At 44.9% G+C, this 19,743-nt stretch overlaps 1 pseudogene; it reads right to left on the reverse strand.

Moving 5' to 3' along the window:
• Window positions 1-15: 15 nt before the first annotated feature.
• Window positions 16-19,743, reverse strand: part of LOC111960495 (large neutral amino acids transporter small subunit 4-like) — a 29,885-nt pseudogene continuing 10,157 nt past the window's right edge.

The raw sequence follows: 19,743 nt of genomic DNA on the forward strand, positions 1-19,743 counted from the left end.
CGTCAAACAAGGTCAAATAATTACAAACGGACACTTTATTTTACAAATTCATCTGTTTATGTTTTTCATATAGATTTTTTTTCTCATTTAGACGACTCAAAATGTCAATAACAATGGCTATAATGTGATATAAGACAAAAACTTGAGATCCAATATACAGTATATAGACATGAAATATTGAAACAAACACCAAAAAGGAGAATGTAAAAAAATAAGGTACAAGTCAGGGAAAAGCATTGGTGTTTCAGCTGAAGTTCCCGCTCAATGTCTAAAAGTGACACACAAACCATTAAAACACTCTATCCAAAAAAACACTGCTTGTTTTTCGTCATCAGAGAATAGCCAGTCAATCAATCTCACTTTACATCCCAGGGAAGGGGATAGTAGTAAAAGTATGTCACATCTAGAAAAGAACTACGGGGATGGCATTTTGAGTAGAATGACAGTTTAAGGTATGGCAGTGTAAAAAGTGCTGATTCTCCCATACTGAGCGAATGAAAATCATCCCAATCCCACATTCATTGTGCTGGAGTACAGTATAGCATCATTATCAGAATCCACCTGCAATCTCTAGTCACATGTTCAAGCCACGAGAACCAGTCTATAAGGCTATACATGCTTTTTCTCTTTTCGCAAAATAAATTCATGTAAACGACAAGTAGAGTGATGTTCAAAGTGAGGATGTCTAGACCTGTTTCTCTATCCGAGTGTGTGTGTGTGTGTAGATCCTTGAAATCGAGAAACCCAAACAGACAGGCCTAAACAGCAGTCAGTAGCAAGGAGCCATTCTATATTGAGGGACAGGGACCTACTGGACGGTGCACACGAGGAGAGACTAAGACCACCCGCGGTAAGTAACAAAAATAACAGTTTCTTGCAGTTCCGATGTCATTACTCTATGAATAAAAAATACTACTGGGAATACATTCTATGCTAACATGCAGAACCAGCAAGAGGTGCACTGTCTATGTTATATTTCAATGCAGGCCATTCAGAAAAATAGCATTGAGATCCTGATACGAGGACTAAGGTGCATATGTGCCATTCAGTTGTCACTTATTTCATTCTTGAAGCTTTTGGGGATTCTAGCATTGTCTCTCAGTTCCATCGCCAGTATGTGAAGGATCTCTTGGGTGGGTGGTTGTGTTTGGGTGAGACTGCAGTGGAGAAACAGGTCTGTCAGTGCAACAGTTCAGGACAGTGGTTTGGACATGGATGGATCAATGTGACGGGTCATGATGAGAGAGGGCGGGGCACCAACTTGCCGTATCCGCGTCTCAAATCATCTGCACATAGAGAGGCAATCTGCTAGTTACATAGTCTTTGGAAGTGCTTCTGTGAGTGACTGAGGAAAAGCAGGTGTCCCGTCCAGTCTAAATACTGCATCTGCGGACGTAGAGCTACATCAATCAAGTTCTCACACTCTCTCTCTCCGGTGTCTGTTACCTGCAACAGATCATTCAAGAACATAACGTCCTATCATGACCTGCCTGCCCGCCCACCTGGGTCCCACGATCACAACATTCACAACAGCTGCAAGAGTGTGGATTTAGAATCAGATATCATATTCAAGCATCTCTCCATCTCCCTTTTTGATTTGAAAAGTGAATCAAAGTTAAAGTTGGAATTRGATAATTCAAGTAATTTGTCGCTACAAAGTGAGGCTTTGTAAGTGAGACCATTGATAGATCCAGGAACTAGATGGTCACTACCTGACCAGTACATCAAGAAAAATATGAGTCCATGTTCCTGTCATTGAGAAGCACCTTTGTAATAAACATTACATTATATCAATCCACATTCTTGCACTGTGTGTGTGTGCTTGGACAACAGTGTTTGTTCACAGAGTTATGTGTTGCCGGGAAGAGTAGAGAATTGCTCAGCAACTCACATAAGTACGTATTGCTACAGCGAATCAGAATTGAAATTCATCCATGTAATTCAGGTACTGTAGAACCGTGGTGGCAGGTATAGGCCCATAGCAACCACAGTTCACCTTAAGCCACACATCTCCTATCTATCTTAAACCATTTCTCGTAAAACCATTTGTACTAAATCACATTTGTCTTGAAACAGAACAAAAGCTTGAACAGTATGTCAGTATCATATTGCAGGTAAAATGCAGTTGATAAAACGTATTACTTTTTAAAAACCAGATCTCCTGACAAAAACAAAATCTGGTCATCACAAATAAAAAGAAAACACACCAAGTCAATAAGAAATTATTTTTGCACGACAAAACGGACTGCCAAGACAAGACCAGTCAGTGGTCCTGTCAGTGTATCCAGTGAGAGTGATATAGGACCATGCATTGGTGCTTGATAACATAGCCTACACTCTTAGGAAAAAAAACGTGTTATCTAGAACCTAAAACAGTTATTCGGATGTCCAAAAGGGTTCTACCTGGAACCAAAAACGCTTCTCTTATGGGGACAGCCGAAGAACCCTTTAGGAACCCTTTTTTTCTACAGCTGTGCTGTACCTTGTGTTGTTGTGGCACATTATTACCGGTAAGAGGCTTGTTTCAACCTATGCCATGCTTTGTTTGAACTACAGCCACATAGTATTCCCTAAAAGTAAAACGCTGGCCTGCACACTGGAAACTCATTGGTCTAATCACTTACTCTCAGCTCAAATTGACTCAAAGCAAAGCTATTGCCTCAGGCACCTAGAGTGCTGAGTGTTACAAAAAACATGCCTTTGCTTTCTAGTCTCCTAGAGCTGTTTGAAAGAGTCTTAAAACGACAGCTTCAACACTCCACGCCTCTGTTATCTTCAACAAAAAAACTAAAAGACCGAGTCACAAGGTTTGTTCTTTGAGACACTGGAAGGAACACTCGCTAGATGAGAAGGTTACATCGACTAGCTTCTAAACGTTGCATGAGGTTCCATTCTTACCAATTCATTTACAATGACTATCCCCAACATTACAGAACGTTATGGGAACGTTACAGAACCAAATGGGAACGTTATGGCAGGATGAACTCTTAGCACCATTTGGAGTACTGGAACTTCTATACAACCTGTTTCACTTCTACCTCCAGTCCAAACTACTTGTGACAACAGAGAAGCATTGACATGTAACAACCACAGAGAGAAATACAGACCTATCGCCAATAAACGTTTCGATAACGTTTCAACAACGTCCTAATCATTAAACCAGTTCTCAGGGTGTGAAGTAGAAGACCCCCAGTGCAGTACGAGACGGTGTGAGACTAACTTGGATCAGAATTAGAAAGTGAGGCGATACTCGTCGTCGTTACTGGCATCATTGAAAACACATGTAAAAACACTGGTGGTGGGGTATTATAATTGTGAGGAGGAGGACGTCATCTGGTTCAAGTCACCACATCCAGCACTGGAGGTCTTTGACATGGCGTTGAACGCTTGCTTCCTCTCTAGTTCTTTTCGCAGGGTGACCGGAGAATCAGTGTCCTCTTTTTGCACTGACAGGGAGGAGTGAGCATGGCATCATTGACAAAAAAATGAAATAAAAAAAATGATAGAGCACTGAAACAAAGAGGAGACTGGAAGGGAGGAGAAAGTCGTGGAGATCCTCCTCCCTCTTCTCTCCTTTCTCCTCAGTTCACAGACCCGCGGTTGTCCTTTCTCCTCAGTTCACAGACCCGCGGTTGTCCTTTCTCCTCAGTTCACAGACCCGCGGTTGTCCTTTCTCATTTCAGTGGTGAGAAGATGAACAATGTCCATTTGGTGGTGTGTCCCGGGAAAAGGAACCGTGTATGTGTGTGTTGAAGAGGTTTCCCAACGTGTGTGTTGTTGCGTGTCTTTCACAGTGTATGTAGTCAATGATGTTCTGGGGAGTGTAAAAGTGTGTGTGTTTATCATAGTAGTTCTCTGAGATTTGTGAACATATACTGTAGGTTTGGCAGTGGGCGTGGTGTGTGTGTGTGTGTGTGTGTGTGTGTGTGTGTGTGTGTGTGTGTGTGTGTGTGTGTGTGTGAGAGTGAGAGAGAGAGTGAGAGTATCGTCTGAGTGCAAGTGCAGACGGTTAGAGCGACCGGAGTTGGTGGGTGAGGTTGCGATTCGTCACACCTGTGACCTCTCCCCTCCTCACACTTTCCGTTCCTCCTTCTCGTTGTTGAAACAAATCCCCGTCCGTCAGTCTGTCTCTCTAGACGAAGGCCTCGGGCTTGCTGCCGTTGTTGATCTGGACGTAGATCTTGGGGTCCTCCTCGCGCTCCTGCTTCTGGCGTTGGAGCTGGCGGCTGTAGCAGAGCAGGTAGAGAGGCAGGCAGAAGCCCAGCACCGTCAGCCCCAGCAGGCCCACGTTGATCTGCGCACAACCACACACAGGAAGTGACATCATCAGTSAMAAGAAWGGAGSGAACGYCTSTGRTGTTTTCACATCGGGYCAGCASTGTGTGCTATGACATGTACTCTGGGAAGATTGCTTTAGAACAAGGTGGCTGCTACACATCAGTCGTATAAAGTAGCCTTTGCAACATTATGCTCATAGCACATTAGTATACTTGGGTCTTCAGCATTGGTGAGTAATAGGTATGCTGTAGTTTGGCTCTGGAAAGGGTGAAAGGTCGTTGCTCTCTTACCCATAGGGGGTCTCCCTTCAGGGGGCCCATCATGGCCATGAAGAGGGGCTGCTGCAGCAGGGCAAACAGGGCGCTGATGAGGGACTGCATGCCTGTCAGACTGCCAAACTGAGACGACGGGTACCTAAGGAGGACAACCAGCGTGAGGTGCTTGTGTGGAAGGGACTGGGCACGCATACACACACACTCCTGAGACACTTACACAGCAGCATAGAGCCCTCCAACCGCAGAGTGGATGAATCCTCTCACAATGGTGTGCAGAATAAACGATAGAATCTGAAGGCAGAGAAGAGAAATAGTTCAACATGATGTGTTCTAGAATCTACAGACCCAGGGCATGCATGGTGCCCTGTCCCTCCATCCTAAAATGGAGTCCATGTTTAATAAATAATGGCTTGACAGAGATGTTCCCAGAACTGGGTTGGAAATAACTTGCATAACTTGTAATGACACTTCTGTCCACCAGGGGACACTGTTGCATTGAACAATGGATCAGCTGCAATAACATGTGAGTCACTCTCCCTCTTTCTTTCTCTGCACCAAGATCTCTCCCTTTGGCTCTAGGAGGGCTTTACAAAACACTGGGAAAACACGCAGTGAAATGTGTGCTTCTCCACAGCTCCGAGAGGAAAGAGAGCGAGATGGAGGAGAGCTGGAGGAGAGGAAACAGAGGGATGACTTACCTGGAGAGGGAGGCTGGGGACGAGGCAGGTGACCCCGAAGCCCATCAGTAGCAGGTTGGTGAAGATGAAGGCCCGTGTGGCGTTGGTGATTTTCTGGATCTGTCTGTCACGACGCTTGGGCTGGGTAAGATCTCTATCAGAGGGGACATCACATGTTACACACATACTCCCTGGTTATACAGATAACATAGTAGTGTCTTGTGGATGCTAGGGGAGTATCTGGGAGGCAGGGGATTGCTCTGTTGGAGTGTGTGTGTGTGTGTGCCTGCGCATGTGTGAGTGTGTGCGTGCGAGCTCGGGTGCGTTCGTGCGTGTGAAACTCACCTTTTGCCCGGCTTGGCGTTCTCATCCTCGCACTCTTTGAGTTTCCAGTCCATGATGTACCCGATCACTGGAGCGGTCATCAGACACAGCAGCTGCAGCACTCCGAAAATGGAGGTGTACACACTCACTGTGAACGGCAGGAGAGACAGAGACATGTTATTGCCGCCAAAGATTACACTCACACATCTTCAAGAGTCACGCACGCACGCACGCACACAGACCTGTGCTCAAGTCTCTGTCGGACAGCGACTCGAGGATGTTGTTCATGGCTCCCATGTAGAAGATAAGTCTCAGCTGGGTGACACACATGGTGATCAGGCTGAGCATGAAGATAGGACTCAGGACACTCTTCATGAAGGACTGGGCTGTGGACACACAGGAGGAGAGACAGATCAACGTCTACAACAGCAGAACACAGTACCTTAACATTTACTCCAGTAAAACGGAAGATTAAACAGTGATGCTGCGTTCAATCTCAGAATGCAGAATAACTCGATTTATTATTGGATGAGGATACACAGGATGATATTTTTTTTTAATCAGATTGGAGTGAGGTTTTTCCTGTGTGTACTGTACAGGATATGCCTTCTTTCATTTCCTCCACATGCCGTGATGGAAAACTACCAGGGCATAGCTGCTTGGAGATAGGGAGATACATGGAGATAGGGAAACAGGGAAGCTCGGTAACATGATGGCAAGATAACATGTGGGGGCCCATGCTGTAAGCAAGGGTCCTGGGGCCATGGTCCGTTAATCATCTACTGATCTCAAAGCTGTAAAAGCTGCGGCAGGGCAGTGGAAAAGTTTTAATGGTCACGCCACAGATGTGTCCAGCGTTTATTACCCAGTGCTGCAGGTATCTCTCCAATGCTCTGGAGACTGGACCATAGTTGACATGCTGGCTGGACAAGGGGCTTACAGGCTGGTACATTACATTAGAGCAAGTGGTTCTAACAGTCTGTCTCAGTCTATAACACTGGGTCTCCCCTGTGTCCTGGACCCATAATATGAGTTAGAATATTATTCACAAAGAGTCTCAGAGTAGGATCTGGGATCAGTTTTGTCTTTCAGATCACCATGAATTAAAGGGGGGATCTGATCCTAGATCAGCACTCCTACCTTGGGTTTGCATTCTTGACTGGCACACTATGCGACCACACTTGTAAGGACACACCGTGATCATTTTCAAAATACCTAGCCTACACTGGCAACAGTCGCCATGACCAGTGTTTACTTAAATACAAAACAGTCCCATAATGAGTTGGCTGATATAAGAACCGTGTGGTGGAATTTTTGTAATCAAAAAGAGAGACTTTTAGATTTCTTCCAAACAATCAAACTGTATTATTTAATTAGTGCAGTACGGGAGCTGGTCGGTAATCACCCCTGGAGGTGATCACTGAGAACTCAACCAGCTGGTCGGTAATCACCCCTGGAGGTGATCACTGAGAACTCAACCAGCTGGTTTGAGCCACAGCATTTTATAGCAAAGTCCATCCTCCTTGAGTCTACATGGCACACAACAGATGTATGAAATGGGTCACAAGGTTAAGATTTTGTATGAAAGATACTTAGAATTCACAGCAGACAGTATCTGCTGTAAAAACTGTCCTCGTTGTGTAGAGTATCTTTGAGTGAGTCTTATTTGAAAGGAAAAAAACTCCTAACAACCAAATAAATCCCCACCATCACATGCATCACAGATGATGAGTGGGCAAACACAGATTAATATATATATATATATATATATATTATATATATGAGAGAGGAGAGAGAGGAGACCAGAAGACAAGAGAAACAGAGAGACAGAAAGAGAAAAAGAGAAAAGACAGAGAGGCATGGGGAGTTGGCCCTTAGCAAGGCGCCCTTGAAACCTCCTGACCGTGGACTTGTCCAGCAGGGTTACAGAAGCGCAAGCCATCCATCCTGTTGTGATAATGACCCCCTCGGACCTTACTGACTTGCTATCTGCCCTCTGGGCCCGGCCACCACCGCCACCCGAGCAGCACTTCTTGGAATGCGGTCCGAATCGATTGCACGGTCCGTTCGGTACAAAGAGAGCCTGCAGAGAACCACAGGGGACTCCGCTGAGAGTTTGTGACCCTCAGGACCGAGCCCGAAGGGGAGAGGGGGTGCGGAGGGAGCACAGGGAGGTGAGGAGGGGTCACGTGGCTGATTTGAGGGTGTTTTGGAGGTTTGTGGCTAATTGCAGTGTACAGATCTGGGTTAGTGAAGGCAAAGTGCATAGCCAGTTGTGTGTTTGCAGGATTTAATTTGGGAGAGAGAGGATGGCCTTGATGACCTCAGCGCCAATGACAGCGCTCCCTCAGACAAGCTGGCGCTGGGACCAAAACACTGGCTGGTGGGCCGAGCCCACTCTGAAACATCAACATTGCACCGATGAAGTCAGAGCCTCTTCTTTAACAAGAGTTATAGAGTATGGAATAGCCATCCGCTTCATGGAATAGCAATACATCATAGAGGAACAGTCGACAATTGCTAGATCTAGGCCTGTATCTAGGATTCAGTTTAGCCATTTATATCATTAAAATATGAATTATATGAAAAGGGGGGACCTTATCCTAGATCAGTACAAGATACAGGCCCAGATCTTGCATATGGTCGATTGTTTACCTCTGTTTACCACAAAGCAGGGCTACAATGATCCATTGTATTGTTGTGTTGGATCTATTTTTCTCTGACAGTCTGCTCCTATCTAAATTCTACACATGGCTGGAGCAGGATAGTGGTTGGACAGCTTAACATCAGACAGGTCTCTGGCAGACATGTCTTTGTTGTGTCCAAATTAATAAAATGGTGTAACAGGAAACTGGCTTTTGGCCTCATGAAGTATGGATTTGTGGAGGTTCAGAGCTTGAAACCCATTATGGCAAATTAGACATTGAACCCCATCACACTCACAGTGTGCACAGAAAATGCATTATTTATTTTCCTACTCTCGATCTGAAAGACATCAAAAGCAGAGAGAGCTGAGTCATGTTCTATGGTCTGTGATGAACAGCTGAGTCATGTTCTACGGTCTGGGATGAACAGCTGAGTCATGTTCTAACGGTCTGGATGAACATGTGGCCTGGCCAGACACTTACATTCCTCCTGGGACTTGCACTGGACCTCCAGGTCAACGGTGGAGGGAGACACAGCTTGTTGCCCTCCTGTTGCCAGCTCCTTGGGGTTTTGCTTCATGCTGTTCCCTCACGCTGAGTCGTCTCCCACCCGTGGTCACCTGGCGGTAGAACTGCTTTCCAGTGTCTTATGGTCAAAGCCCAGCCAGCTGAACTTGATCTTCACACTGAGGCGAGATAGGGAGATAGATAGAAGAGAGAGAGAGCGAGAAAGGGAGCGGAAGGAGAAAAAAAACAGAGCAAAGAATGAGACTAAAGAGGTGAATGAGAGCAAAGCCAGCTGAGCTCCTCATCCTCATTAGATTTACTTTTTTACAGGGCCTCAAGCCTTCGCCATGCTGCAGAGGAAGGTGTGCTGGGGATGTAGTGTACTGAGCTCCAAGGAGAATGTAGACTATAGAAGGCCTTAATATTCCTACTCCAGCTTAAGTAGATGAACCTCAAGTCCTAGTTTATCCCCAAACTGTTATTGTTGGCTAATATTAGGAACTGTCTGTCTATTAGGGTTACAACTAAGGATATATACTAATGATAATAAGGACAAATACCAGTAATATCTAAACTAATATTAGGTTTAGGGGATGTCTGCGATATTTAGGCTTACCTAGGAAGGAAAATATGCTGTAAAACAAACAAAATAGAAAAGCTAACTCATTTTATGTTAAGTGAGAGATGTGATAAGTGTTGTAAGGAGTGTGATGTTAAGGATGTGAGTGTAGAGTGGTGATGTTTATTGGAGGCTGTGTTAGAGTGGTGTTAAGGAGTGTGTATGTTAGGGAGTGTGATGTGTTGTGGGAGTGTGATGTTCAAGAGGGGTGGTGGGAGAAGGTGGTGATGTTAGGGTGGAGTGTGGATGTTTAGGTTAAGAGGGTGTGATGTGTATGATGTATGGAGGGTGATGTGTAGATGTTAGGGAGGAGTGGTGAGTTGGGGAGTGTGATGTTAGGAGTGTCTGTGATGTTAGGGAGTGTGATGTTAGGGAGTGTGATGTTACGTGGGAGATGTTAAGGAGTGTGATGTTAGGGAGTGTGATGTTAGGGGAGATGTGATGTTAAGGAGTGTGTGTTAGGAGTGTGATGTAGAGTGTGATGTTAGGAGAGTGTATGTTAAGGGGTGTTGATGTTAGGGAGTGTGATGTAAGTGAGTGTGATGTTAGGGAGTGTGATGTTAGGGAGCGTGATGTTTGGAGCGTGATGTTGGAGCGTGATGTTAGGAGGTGATGTTTGGGAGTGTGATGTTTAGGAGTGTGATGTTTAGGAGTGGATGTTTAGGAATGTGATGTTTAGGAGTGTGATGTTTAGGAGTGTGATGTTTAGGAGTGTCTTACGTGTAGTCCATATCCTCAGGTCCAGGGAAGGGCTCCAGGGGCCAGTTGAAGAAGCAGTTGATGAAGACGAGGCCAGCGCAGGCAGCCACACACCAGCAGGATGGTGATGAAGGTGGCTCCTAGGTCATAGATCACCTGATGAGAGAGGAAGCAGGGACCAACAACCACAACATTAGCCTCTATGTCTGACCTTCACATTGGCATGTGGGAATAGGAAAGTAGAGTCAAATTGGTAGCCCTGATAGTAGAAAGCATAGTTAGCCTTGATAGCTAACCTCCATAGGGTGTGCATGGTATGCATGCGTAGACTAGCTAAGTAGATGTGCGTGTGTGCAAGCTACCTTGATCCCAGGGAAGGTGACAGCGAGGATGCAATCGATCCATCATCAGAGAGCGTGAAGGTGGAACGAAAGATCACCAAACATATTGGGCAGCTGAGGAGAAAAAACACAAGAAAGCGACAGGATATATGATTAGGCCACGCTTAAATCAGATCAATGCATCACTGTGTAAAAACACATGCATAGCCATAGAGAACACACACGCGTTATAAAAACAAAACATTTTTCCAAAAATGTAAGCATGACACACATAGGAAATCGATATGTTTTTTGGAGGTTTTGACATGGAATGAGTAATGATGGGTCGGAGATCGCTGTGATGCTTCCCCCACACTATTTATGGCAGTGAGAGAAAGTCCAAGACAGAGCTTGATATTTTAGCCTCTACTTGGAGGTTAGAGCACAGGTTGTTCCCACAACTCCTAACTGTAAACTGCTGTCTTGAGCAGAGAAGGAGGGAGAGAGGGGGGAAGGGAAGGAGAGAGACAGAGAAGAAACAATTAAAAAGGGAGAGCAACATCTGTCTGGCAGACTAGGCAGCCCTCATATCTCTAGACAGAGTCGGGGAAGGGAAATGGAGGGAGAACAACAACAAAAAAACCGCAACCAGCACACTGACAAGAAACACACCTAAAAAATTGTACTGACTGAGCCATTCACCAGCGGCAACAACTCCTGAACCAACTGTTTCATGGCACATCCATCGTCATCACCCTCACCACAGTTCCCTCTTGTAGAGCCGCGGAGGAAATCCCTCACCCCGTGCCGTGGCCTCCCAGACGTCATTACCCTCGACCACTATTGGCAGGCAAGGTTACGGCAGAATCAAAACATCTACACTAACAATCACATTCCAGTCCTCCTGGAGAAGTTACACTTACAGTAGGAGTGAGTAAAGCTCTACTGCAACTCAGCACTGGTGCCTAGTGGCAGGATAATAAGAGGTGTGTGTGGTGTGTGTCATGTGTGTTTGTGTTTGGTTTACTATCCTTGTGAGGACAGAAGTGGGGAGATTTCGCCAGTCCCACAAGGAAAAAGGTTATTTTAGGCTTAGGGGTTATGTTACATTAGGATTAGGTTTAGGGGTTTTATGGTTAAGAAGGGTTAGGAAAAATAGGATTTTGAATGGGATTCAATTGTTTGGTCCCACAAGGATAGAAAACAAACATGTGTGTGTGTGCCTATTTATCAGGCTGGCAGACAGAGGAGAGAAACACTGCGTTTAGCAAGGCACCTCTCACCATCTCTCCTAGCACCCTACCTACCTCCGCTTAGCACAGCTTCACAGCACAGTGTTGGCTGTGGATTGCACTGGACTAAACTCATACGGAATATGCTGAATAATGTGCTCGAGTGTCGCACAGGGATTCTCAAATCAAATCCAATTTTATTGTCACAGACCTACCAGCCGTACGACTTCAACTGCCGAATCGCTCTTAACCAACAAAGCAGTTCAAGAATAGAGTAGAAAGAAAATATGACTAAATAAACTAAAGGAAAAAATCGAATCAAAACAAAAGTAACAAGAAAATGACATACCAATAACGAGGCTATATGATGTTCTTTCCATTGCTCTGCTCTCCTCAGTTCACCTATTTATCAGTACCACCATCCATAGCTGTAGCAGTTGTCGTCACTGTCAATGACTCATGATCAAGTGCACACACCATCTGTCAAGTGTGTCACCTGACTATAACATGACCACAATGACCTCACTGGGTCAGTCACAGACGACAAAGCAAGCAGACAGACAAGATCAGCCCCAAAAAGATACTAACCTATATCCAGTCACCCTTTGTCTGTCTGTACTGCTAATATTTTTGTTTACCAGGTTTGGATGTAATGGAACGAGTTCACCTGCCTTTGATCAAATTAAGGACATGGGGGGGGGGGGGGGGGTAATGAATTGTCAACAGAAGGTAGAGCCTAAAACATCAACAGCATCTGAAGGTCCAAACCAGCTCCCAGCTTAAATGCTGCAATTACTGTAGGTGCCTCATTAGTTTTAGTGGTCTGAAGTCAGTTTGACTGAGAGTTACTGTGGTGGTTCCCAAAACAAACCGCCTCAAACAAGATTCCTCGATCTTGTTCACGTGCAGAAACAAACCACATAATCATGTCTTATAACTATGACATAATAAGAAGGATATCCAGCTGTCAGCGTAATGAAGGAGGTAGACGTACAGCTTGTGAGGAGAGGCTCATGTTGGGAAACAGGATCTGTGTACACCTAGAAAAAAAGCCTGGGGGCGCTACGTTGTAGAACATTTCGATAGAAATACTTTATGTGATGTAGAATAAGGACGTCAGCACTAATAATGACATTTCTCTCTGCAACGTTGAACAATGCTTGCCTACTGAACCTGGCCCTGATAGCGGTGCAGCCTTGAGTTTGTCTTCCTAATCTGCCTGGCCACCGCGCACTGTTCCGATTTCGGAGCACTTCCTGAATTGGGCACCATCAGGCATGACTAAATACAGTGTCTTCTAGAGAGAGAAACAACAACCCAGGGCTGGTTAATGATTGGCCAACTCTTCACCTGAGACATTACCTCTTCCTGTTTCATGAATACTGTCTCTGTCTGCATCCCAAATGGTACCCTATTCCCTGCCTAGTGTACTACATTTGACCAAGTCCCTATGGACCCTGTACAAAGTAGTGCCCAATACAGGGAATAGTGTGCCATTTGGGGCACAGAGCCAAGCCGAAAAGGCAAGGTCAATACAAATGTGACTGCGTTCACCTACCAATCTCTATTTGGCTCCATTATGGGATCTGGAACAGTCATGGAGATAAAAGATACAAGTCTGTTTGTAGAGTGTTGGACTATGAGAAGCATCTAACTCCATAGGATGTACTGGAAGCTAAACACGGTTGCTATGTTGTTGTGGGGGAGCAACAACTTGATGGGCAATCCCGGAGTCTTTAATCAATACAGGCTGATCACTCCGGATCTATAAACTGCAGCCAGTGCCGTGTCTGTGCCCTGAACAGATAAGAAAACGTCTACAATACACTTTCATACACTCACTAGGCTAGGTGCTAGTAGTTATCACTTGAGACGATTGAGAAAATCCCTATCTGAAATGCTGAGTGATGTTTGCAGACAGTAAAGAATGCCTGTGGTAAGCAGTGATCCTCTAAAGCAGTGGTTCCCAAACTTTTTATAGTCCCGTACCCCTTCAAACATTCAACCTCCTCTAGCACCAGGGTCAGCGTACTCTCAAATGTAGTTTTTTTGACATCATTGTAAGCCTGCCACACACACACTATACGATACATTTATTAAACATAAAAATGAGTGTGAAGTGACAAAGAACTCTTATCGGACCAGGGCACAAATAATAATCTAATAATAATCAATCATTTTGCTCTTTATTTACATATAGAACCTTATTTGGTCATCGTAAATTTGGTCATCGTAAAAACTCACCACAGGTTAATGAGAAGGGTGTGCTTGAAAGGATGCGCATAACTCTGCAATGTTGGGTTGTATTGGAGAGTCTCAGTCAAAAATACTTTTCCACACACAGTCTGTGCCTGTATTTAGTTTTCATGCTAGTGAGGGCCGAGAATCCACTCTCACATAGGTACATGGTTGCAAAGGGCACCAGTGTTTTAACAGCGTGAATTGCCAAGGCAGGATACTCTGAGCGCAGCCCAATCCAGAAATCTGGCAGTGGCTTCTGATTCAATTCAATTTTCACAGAACCGCTTGTTGCAATTTCGATGAGGCTCTCTTGTTCAGATATCGGTCAGTGGACTGGAGGCAGAGCATGAGAGGGTTAACGAATCCAGTTGTTTGTGTCATCCGCTTTGGGAAAGTACCTGCGTAATTGCGCACCCAACTCACTCATTGCTTCGCTATATGACATTTGACATTGTCCGTAAGATTGAGTTCATTTGCACACAAAAAATCATACAATGATGGAAAGACCAGTGTGCTGTTCTTGTTAATGCAGAGAAGACCTTCAACTTCTTAATCATAGCCTCAATTTTGTCCCGCACATTGAATATAGTTGCGGAGAGTCCCTGTAATCCTAGATTCAGATCATTCAGGCGAGAAAAAACATCACCCAGATAGGTCAGCCGTGTGAGAAACTCGTCATCATGCAAGCGGTCAGACAAGTGAAAATTATCGTCAGTAAAGAAAACTTTAAGCTCGTGTCAATACTTTGCCCCTTGATAACCAGCGCACTTCTGTATGTTGTAAAAGCGTTACATGGTCGCTGCCCAAATCATTGCATAGTGCAGAAAATACACGAGAGTTCAGGGGCCTTGCTTAAACAAAGTTAACCATTTTCACTGTAGTGCCCAAAATGTCTTTCAAGCTGTCAGGAATTCCCTTGGTAGCAAGAGCCTCTCGGTGGATGCTGCAGTGTACCCAAGTGGCGTCAGGGGGCAACTGCTTGCACACGCATTACCACTCCACTATGTCTCCCTGTCATGGCTTTTGCGCCATCAGTACAGACACCAACATGAACAGCAGCTATGTTTGGCTACATAGGGACCATTAGTGGAATTCCCACGAGAGAGTAACGGTTAATGTGATTGGATGTTAATTATTTGACTAGGCTACCTGTATTTGACATTGTGTTGTTATTTCGCTGGACACTAGATGGTTTAATTGTATTTTTGGCAGTGAAACGAGGCTACTCAGGCGCAAAAAAAAACTCAATCAAATGTATAGCCCCGTTGGAGAATATAAATGGACTTTTTGAAAATGTGAAGAAAAAGAAATAATAATATATTTTTTTTTTCTCAAATGTGAATCACATTTTGATTTGGCGTACCACGTACCCCTGGGGGTGTGCATACCCCAGTTTGGGAATACCTGCTCTAAAGCCATTAAGGGAAGCAGTCTTATCCTATTCGTATCTAAGTAAATACTACACATTCTACACTTTCCATATCAAAATGTTGATAACAAGGAGAAGTGCTGTTTGGGGTTTAAGGCTGGGTTTCTGTATCAGCACTTTGTGACATCTGTTGATGTAAAAAGAGATTTATAAATATATTTTATTGATTGATTGATTGCATGTGTGTCTCAAATGTGTGCACTGTAGTTCTACTTGAAAAACAAACCCTAGCCTGGGTTCATCTGATTCTTCTGTGAGACGGCAGCAATGATCGTTATCTCGAGTGCAGCAGACGGAGACAGAGGGAGACAAAAGTGGGAGAGAAACGAGGAGAGTGAAAGAGTGGAATAACTAAAAGCCTCTAAGGCACAAAGGCCAGAGAGAATAGACAAGGAGGATATTGACAGAAGGGGGGAAACAGAGAAGTGAAAAAGAGAAGAGGCGCTGCTGTTGCGTAAAAAGCTTCACTGCTTACTGGACTGGTTCTCATCAGCCAAAGGAAACCAGTACAAACCGGTCCAATCCTGACAGGACAGAACGCCATCATAAAATGAGTCAACATGCTGTGTCCCTGACGACCACACGCAGACAACACCAGCCTGAATATCTCCATCTCTGTGCCATCACTCTACCACTCTCTCTCTCCCGTTCTCATCAACACTTTGTTTTGCATTTCTGGCCTTGCTGTCAATCCCTATCCACCCCTATAAAACCTAAAGCTAAGTGCATGGTGAAAACAACATAATGTGCAGCAGTTGACGGTCTTTTAATAAGTCAATCAACATGACCCTGAGATCAGTGCCTCCACAGTCTATTAGTGTCATTAAGCACCAGTTAGCAAGTAAACATCTGATGGCAGGACATTTTACAGGCAGGGGGGGTCAGTGTATGTGGTGGTGACCCTGTCTGAGTAGAGAGGTGCTATCATTAGTCTAGCCTGGTCCAAGATCTGTTTGTGCTTTCCTGGCAAGAGAACATCATATGCAGATCTGGGACTAGCACCAGTTCACTTCACCTTTGACATTCATCTCTCTACCTCTCTCCGTCGTTCTCTTTCCAAGTGCCAGGAAGCAGTATATAAACATCTAGGTTTATCGAGCCAGACTGAAACTTAATTCCCCCCGAGGACCTAGTGACACAGATCCCAGAGAGGGATTGGGACCAATGAAGAAGTCCTAAAATAGAAAGGATTAGTGTTTCATGCAAAACATGACTCAGAGATAATAGAATAATCATAACAAGTGTCGCAATGTACAAGAGGAGGAGCGCTGTGTGTGTATGTATGCATGTGTGTGTGTGTATGTGTGTATGTATGTGTGGGAGGAGTGCGGAGAGAGGGGTTGGGGGGGGGGTCTGGTTGAGAGAGAGATGGATAGAGGATGGTTAGGAGATATCCGCAGTGGTGATTACTAATACTATAGCGGACTGAAGGAGAGATTGAGGTCAAAGATATTAAAGGGAAGAGGGAGGGACGGAGAAGAGAGAGGGAGAGACAGACAGCCTGCTGCTGGTAACCGGAGAAGGGGGCAGACAGAGATAGGCTAGGCAGTTTACTGATAGAAAACAGANCAACAGCATCTGAAGGTCCAAACCAGCTCCCAGCTTAAATGCTGCAATTACTGTAGGTGCCTCATTAGTTTTAGTGGTCTGAAGTCAGTTTGACTTAGAGTTACTGTGGTGGTTCCCAAAACAAACCACCACGGGCAAGTTTCTCATTCACGTGCAGAAATCAAACCACATAATTATGTTGTTTAACTATGACATAATAAGAAGGATATCCAACTGTCAATGTAATGAAGGAGGTAGATTTACAGCTTGTGAGAACAGGCAAGTTCAGGTTGGGAAACAGGATCTGTGTCACTTAGTTAAAAAGTCCAGGGGCGCTACATTGTAGAACATTCAGATATAAATACTTTCTAGGATGTAGAATAAGGAAATCACATCAGCACTAATAATGACATCTCTCTCTGCAACGTTGAACAATGTTTGCCTACTGACCCTGACCCTGATAGCAATGCAGCCATGAGTTTCCTAATCTACCTGGCCACAGTACCAGTGCTCCAATTTCGGGAACACTTCCTGAATTCTACTCCATCAGGCATGACTAAATACAGTGTTCAGAGGCAGAAACGACAACCCAGGGCTGGTTAATGATTGACCAACTCTTTTCGCTCTAGGCCAATCTCAGTTAACCGCAGACATTACCTGTTCCTGTTTCATGAGTACTGTCTCTGGTTGCATCCCAAATGGTACCTTGTTCCCTACATAGTGTACTACTTTTGACCAAGTCCCTATGGACCCTGGTCAAAAGTAGTGCACAGTATAGGGAATGGGGTGCCATTTGGGGCACAGACCCATCGCTGTTAGCTATGCTAGAGCCAGGAGGAAAAGGCAGGGTCAATACAAATGGTGGACTGTCTGCATTCACCTACCAATCTCTATTTGGCTCCATTTTGGGATCTGAACAGTCATGGAGATAAAAGTCTGTTGGTAGAGTGTTGGACTATGAACAGTGTCTAACTCTATAGGATGTACTGGAAGCTAAACAAGGTTGCTCTGTAATTCCATTCCTTTACTTTTAGATGTGTGTATTGTTGTCAATTGTTAGATATTTCTGCACTGTTGGAGCTAGGAACACAAGCATTTCGCTACACCCGCAATAACATCTGCTAAACATGTGTATGTGACCAATAACATTTGATTTGTTGTGGGGGATCAACAACATGATGGCCAATCCAGTAGTCTTTAACCGATACAGGCTGATAACTGTGGCTCTATACACTGCGGTCAGTGCCGTGTTTGTGCCCTGAGCAGATAACAAAATGTCTGCAAAGTGATGAAACTCGGCTACGTGCTAGTAGATATCACTTGAGAAAATTGAGAAAATCCCTATCTGAAATGCTGAGGGACGTTTGCAGACAGTAAAGAATGCCTGTGGTAAGCAGTTTTCTAAAGCCATTTAAGGACGCAGTCCTATCCTAATCTAAGTAAATACTACACATTCTACACTTTGCATATCAAAATGTTGCTTACAAGGAGAGGTGCATGCGTGTCTCAAATATGTGCACTGCAGTTCTACTTGGAAAACAAACCCTAGCCAGAAAACAACCCATTGCGTCTGGGTTCATCTGATTATTTTGTGTGACGGCAGCAATGATTGTTATCTTTAGTGCAGCAGGCGGAGAAAAAAGTGGGAGAGAAAAGAGGAGAGTGGAAGAGTGGAATAACTAAAAGCCTTTGAGGCACAAAGGCCAGAGAGAACAGACAAGGAGGAAATGGACGGAAGGAGGGAAACAGAGAAGTGAAAGAGAGAAGAGGGACTGCTGTTGCGTAAAAGCTGTAGTGCTTACTGGGCTGGTTCTCAGCAGCCAAAGGGAACCAGTACAAACCGGTCCAATCCTGACAGGACAGAACTCCATCATAAAATGAGTCAACATGCTGTGTCCCTGACGACCACACGCAGGCAACACCGGCCTGAATATCTCCATCTCTGTGCCATCACTCTACCACTCTCTCTCGCCCTCTTTCTCTCTTTCGTCAACACTTTGTTTTGCAGTACTGGCCTTGTGAATCCCTATCCACTCCTACAGGACATTAAACCTACAGCTGAGTGTACAGTGAAAGCAAAAACAACAGCATGTGCAGCAGTTGACTGCCTCTACGACCCATCCATGTCCTTTAATAAGGAAATCAACATGACCCTGCGATCAGTCCTCCACAGTCGAATAGTGTCATCAAGCACCAGTTAGCAAGTCAACATCTGATGCTAGGACATTTTACAGGCAGGGGGGTGTCGGTGTTCGTGGTGGCGACCCTGTCTGAGTAGAGAAGAGCTATTGTTAGTCTAGCATGGTCCAAGATCTGTTTGTGCTTTCCTGGCAAGAGAACGACATATGCAAATGTGGAACTAGCACAAACAGATCTGGGCCCGGGCTATCATTAGTCCACCTCAGCATTCATCTCTCTACCCCTTCCATCGTTCTCTTTCCAAGTGCCAGGAAGCAGTAAATAAACATCTAGGTTTATCGAGCCAGACTGAAACTTAATTCCCCCCAAGGACCTAATGACACAAATCCCGGAGAGGGATTGGGCCCAATGAAGAAGTCCTAAAATAGAAAGGATTAGTGTTTCATGCAAAACATGACTCAGAGATAATAGAATCATCTTAACACGTGCCGCAATGTACAAGAGGAGGAGCGCTGTGTGTGTATGCATGTGCGTGTGTATGCATGTGCGTGTGTGCGTGGGAAGAGTGCAGAGAGAGGGGAAGGTCTGGTTGAGAGAGAGAGATGGATTGAGGAAGGTTAGGAGAGATATCTGCAGTGGTGATTACTAATACTATGGCTGACTGAGGGAGAGACTGAGTTCAAAGCTATTAAAGAGAAGAGGGAGGGAGGGAAGGAGAAGAGAGAGGGAGAGACAGACAGCCTGCTGCTGGTAACCGGAGAAGGGGGCAGACAGAGATAGGCTAGGCAGTTTACTGATAGAAAACAGAGG

This window comes from Salvelinus sp. IW2-2015, linkage group LG4p (genome assembly GCF_002910315.2).
Source record: "Salvelinus sp. IW2-2015 linkage group LG4p, ASM291031v2, whole genome shotgun sequence".
Lineage (NCBI taxonomy): Eukaryota > Metazoa > Chordata > Actinopteri > Salmoniformes > Salmonidae > Salvelinus > Salvelinus sp. IW2-2015.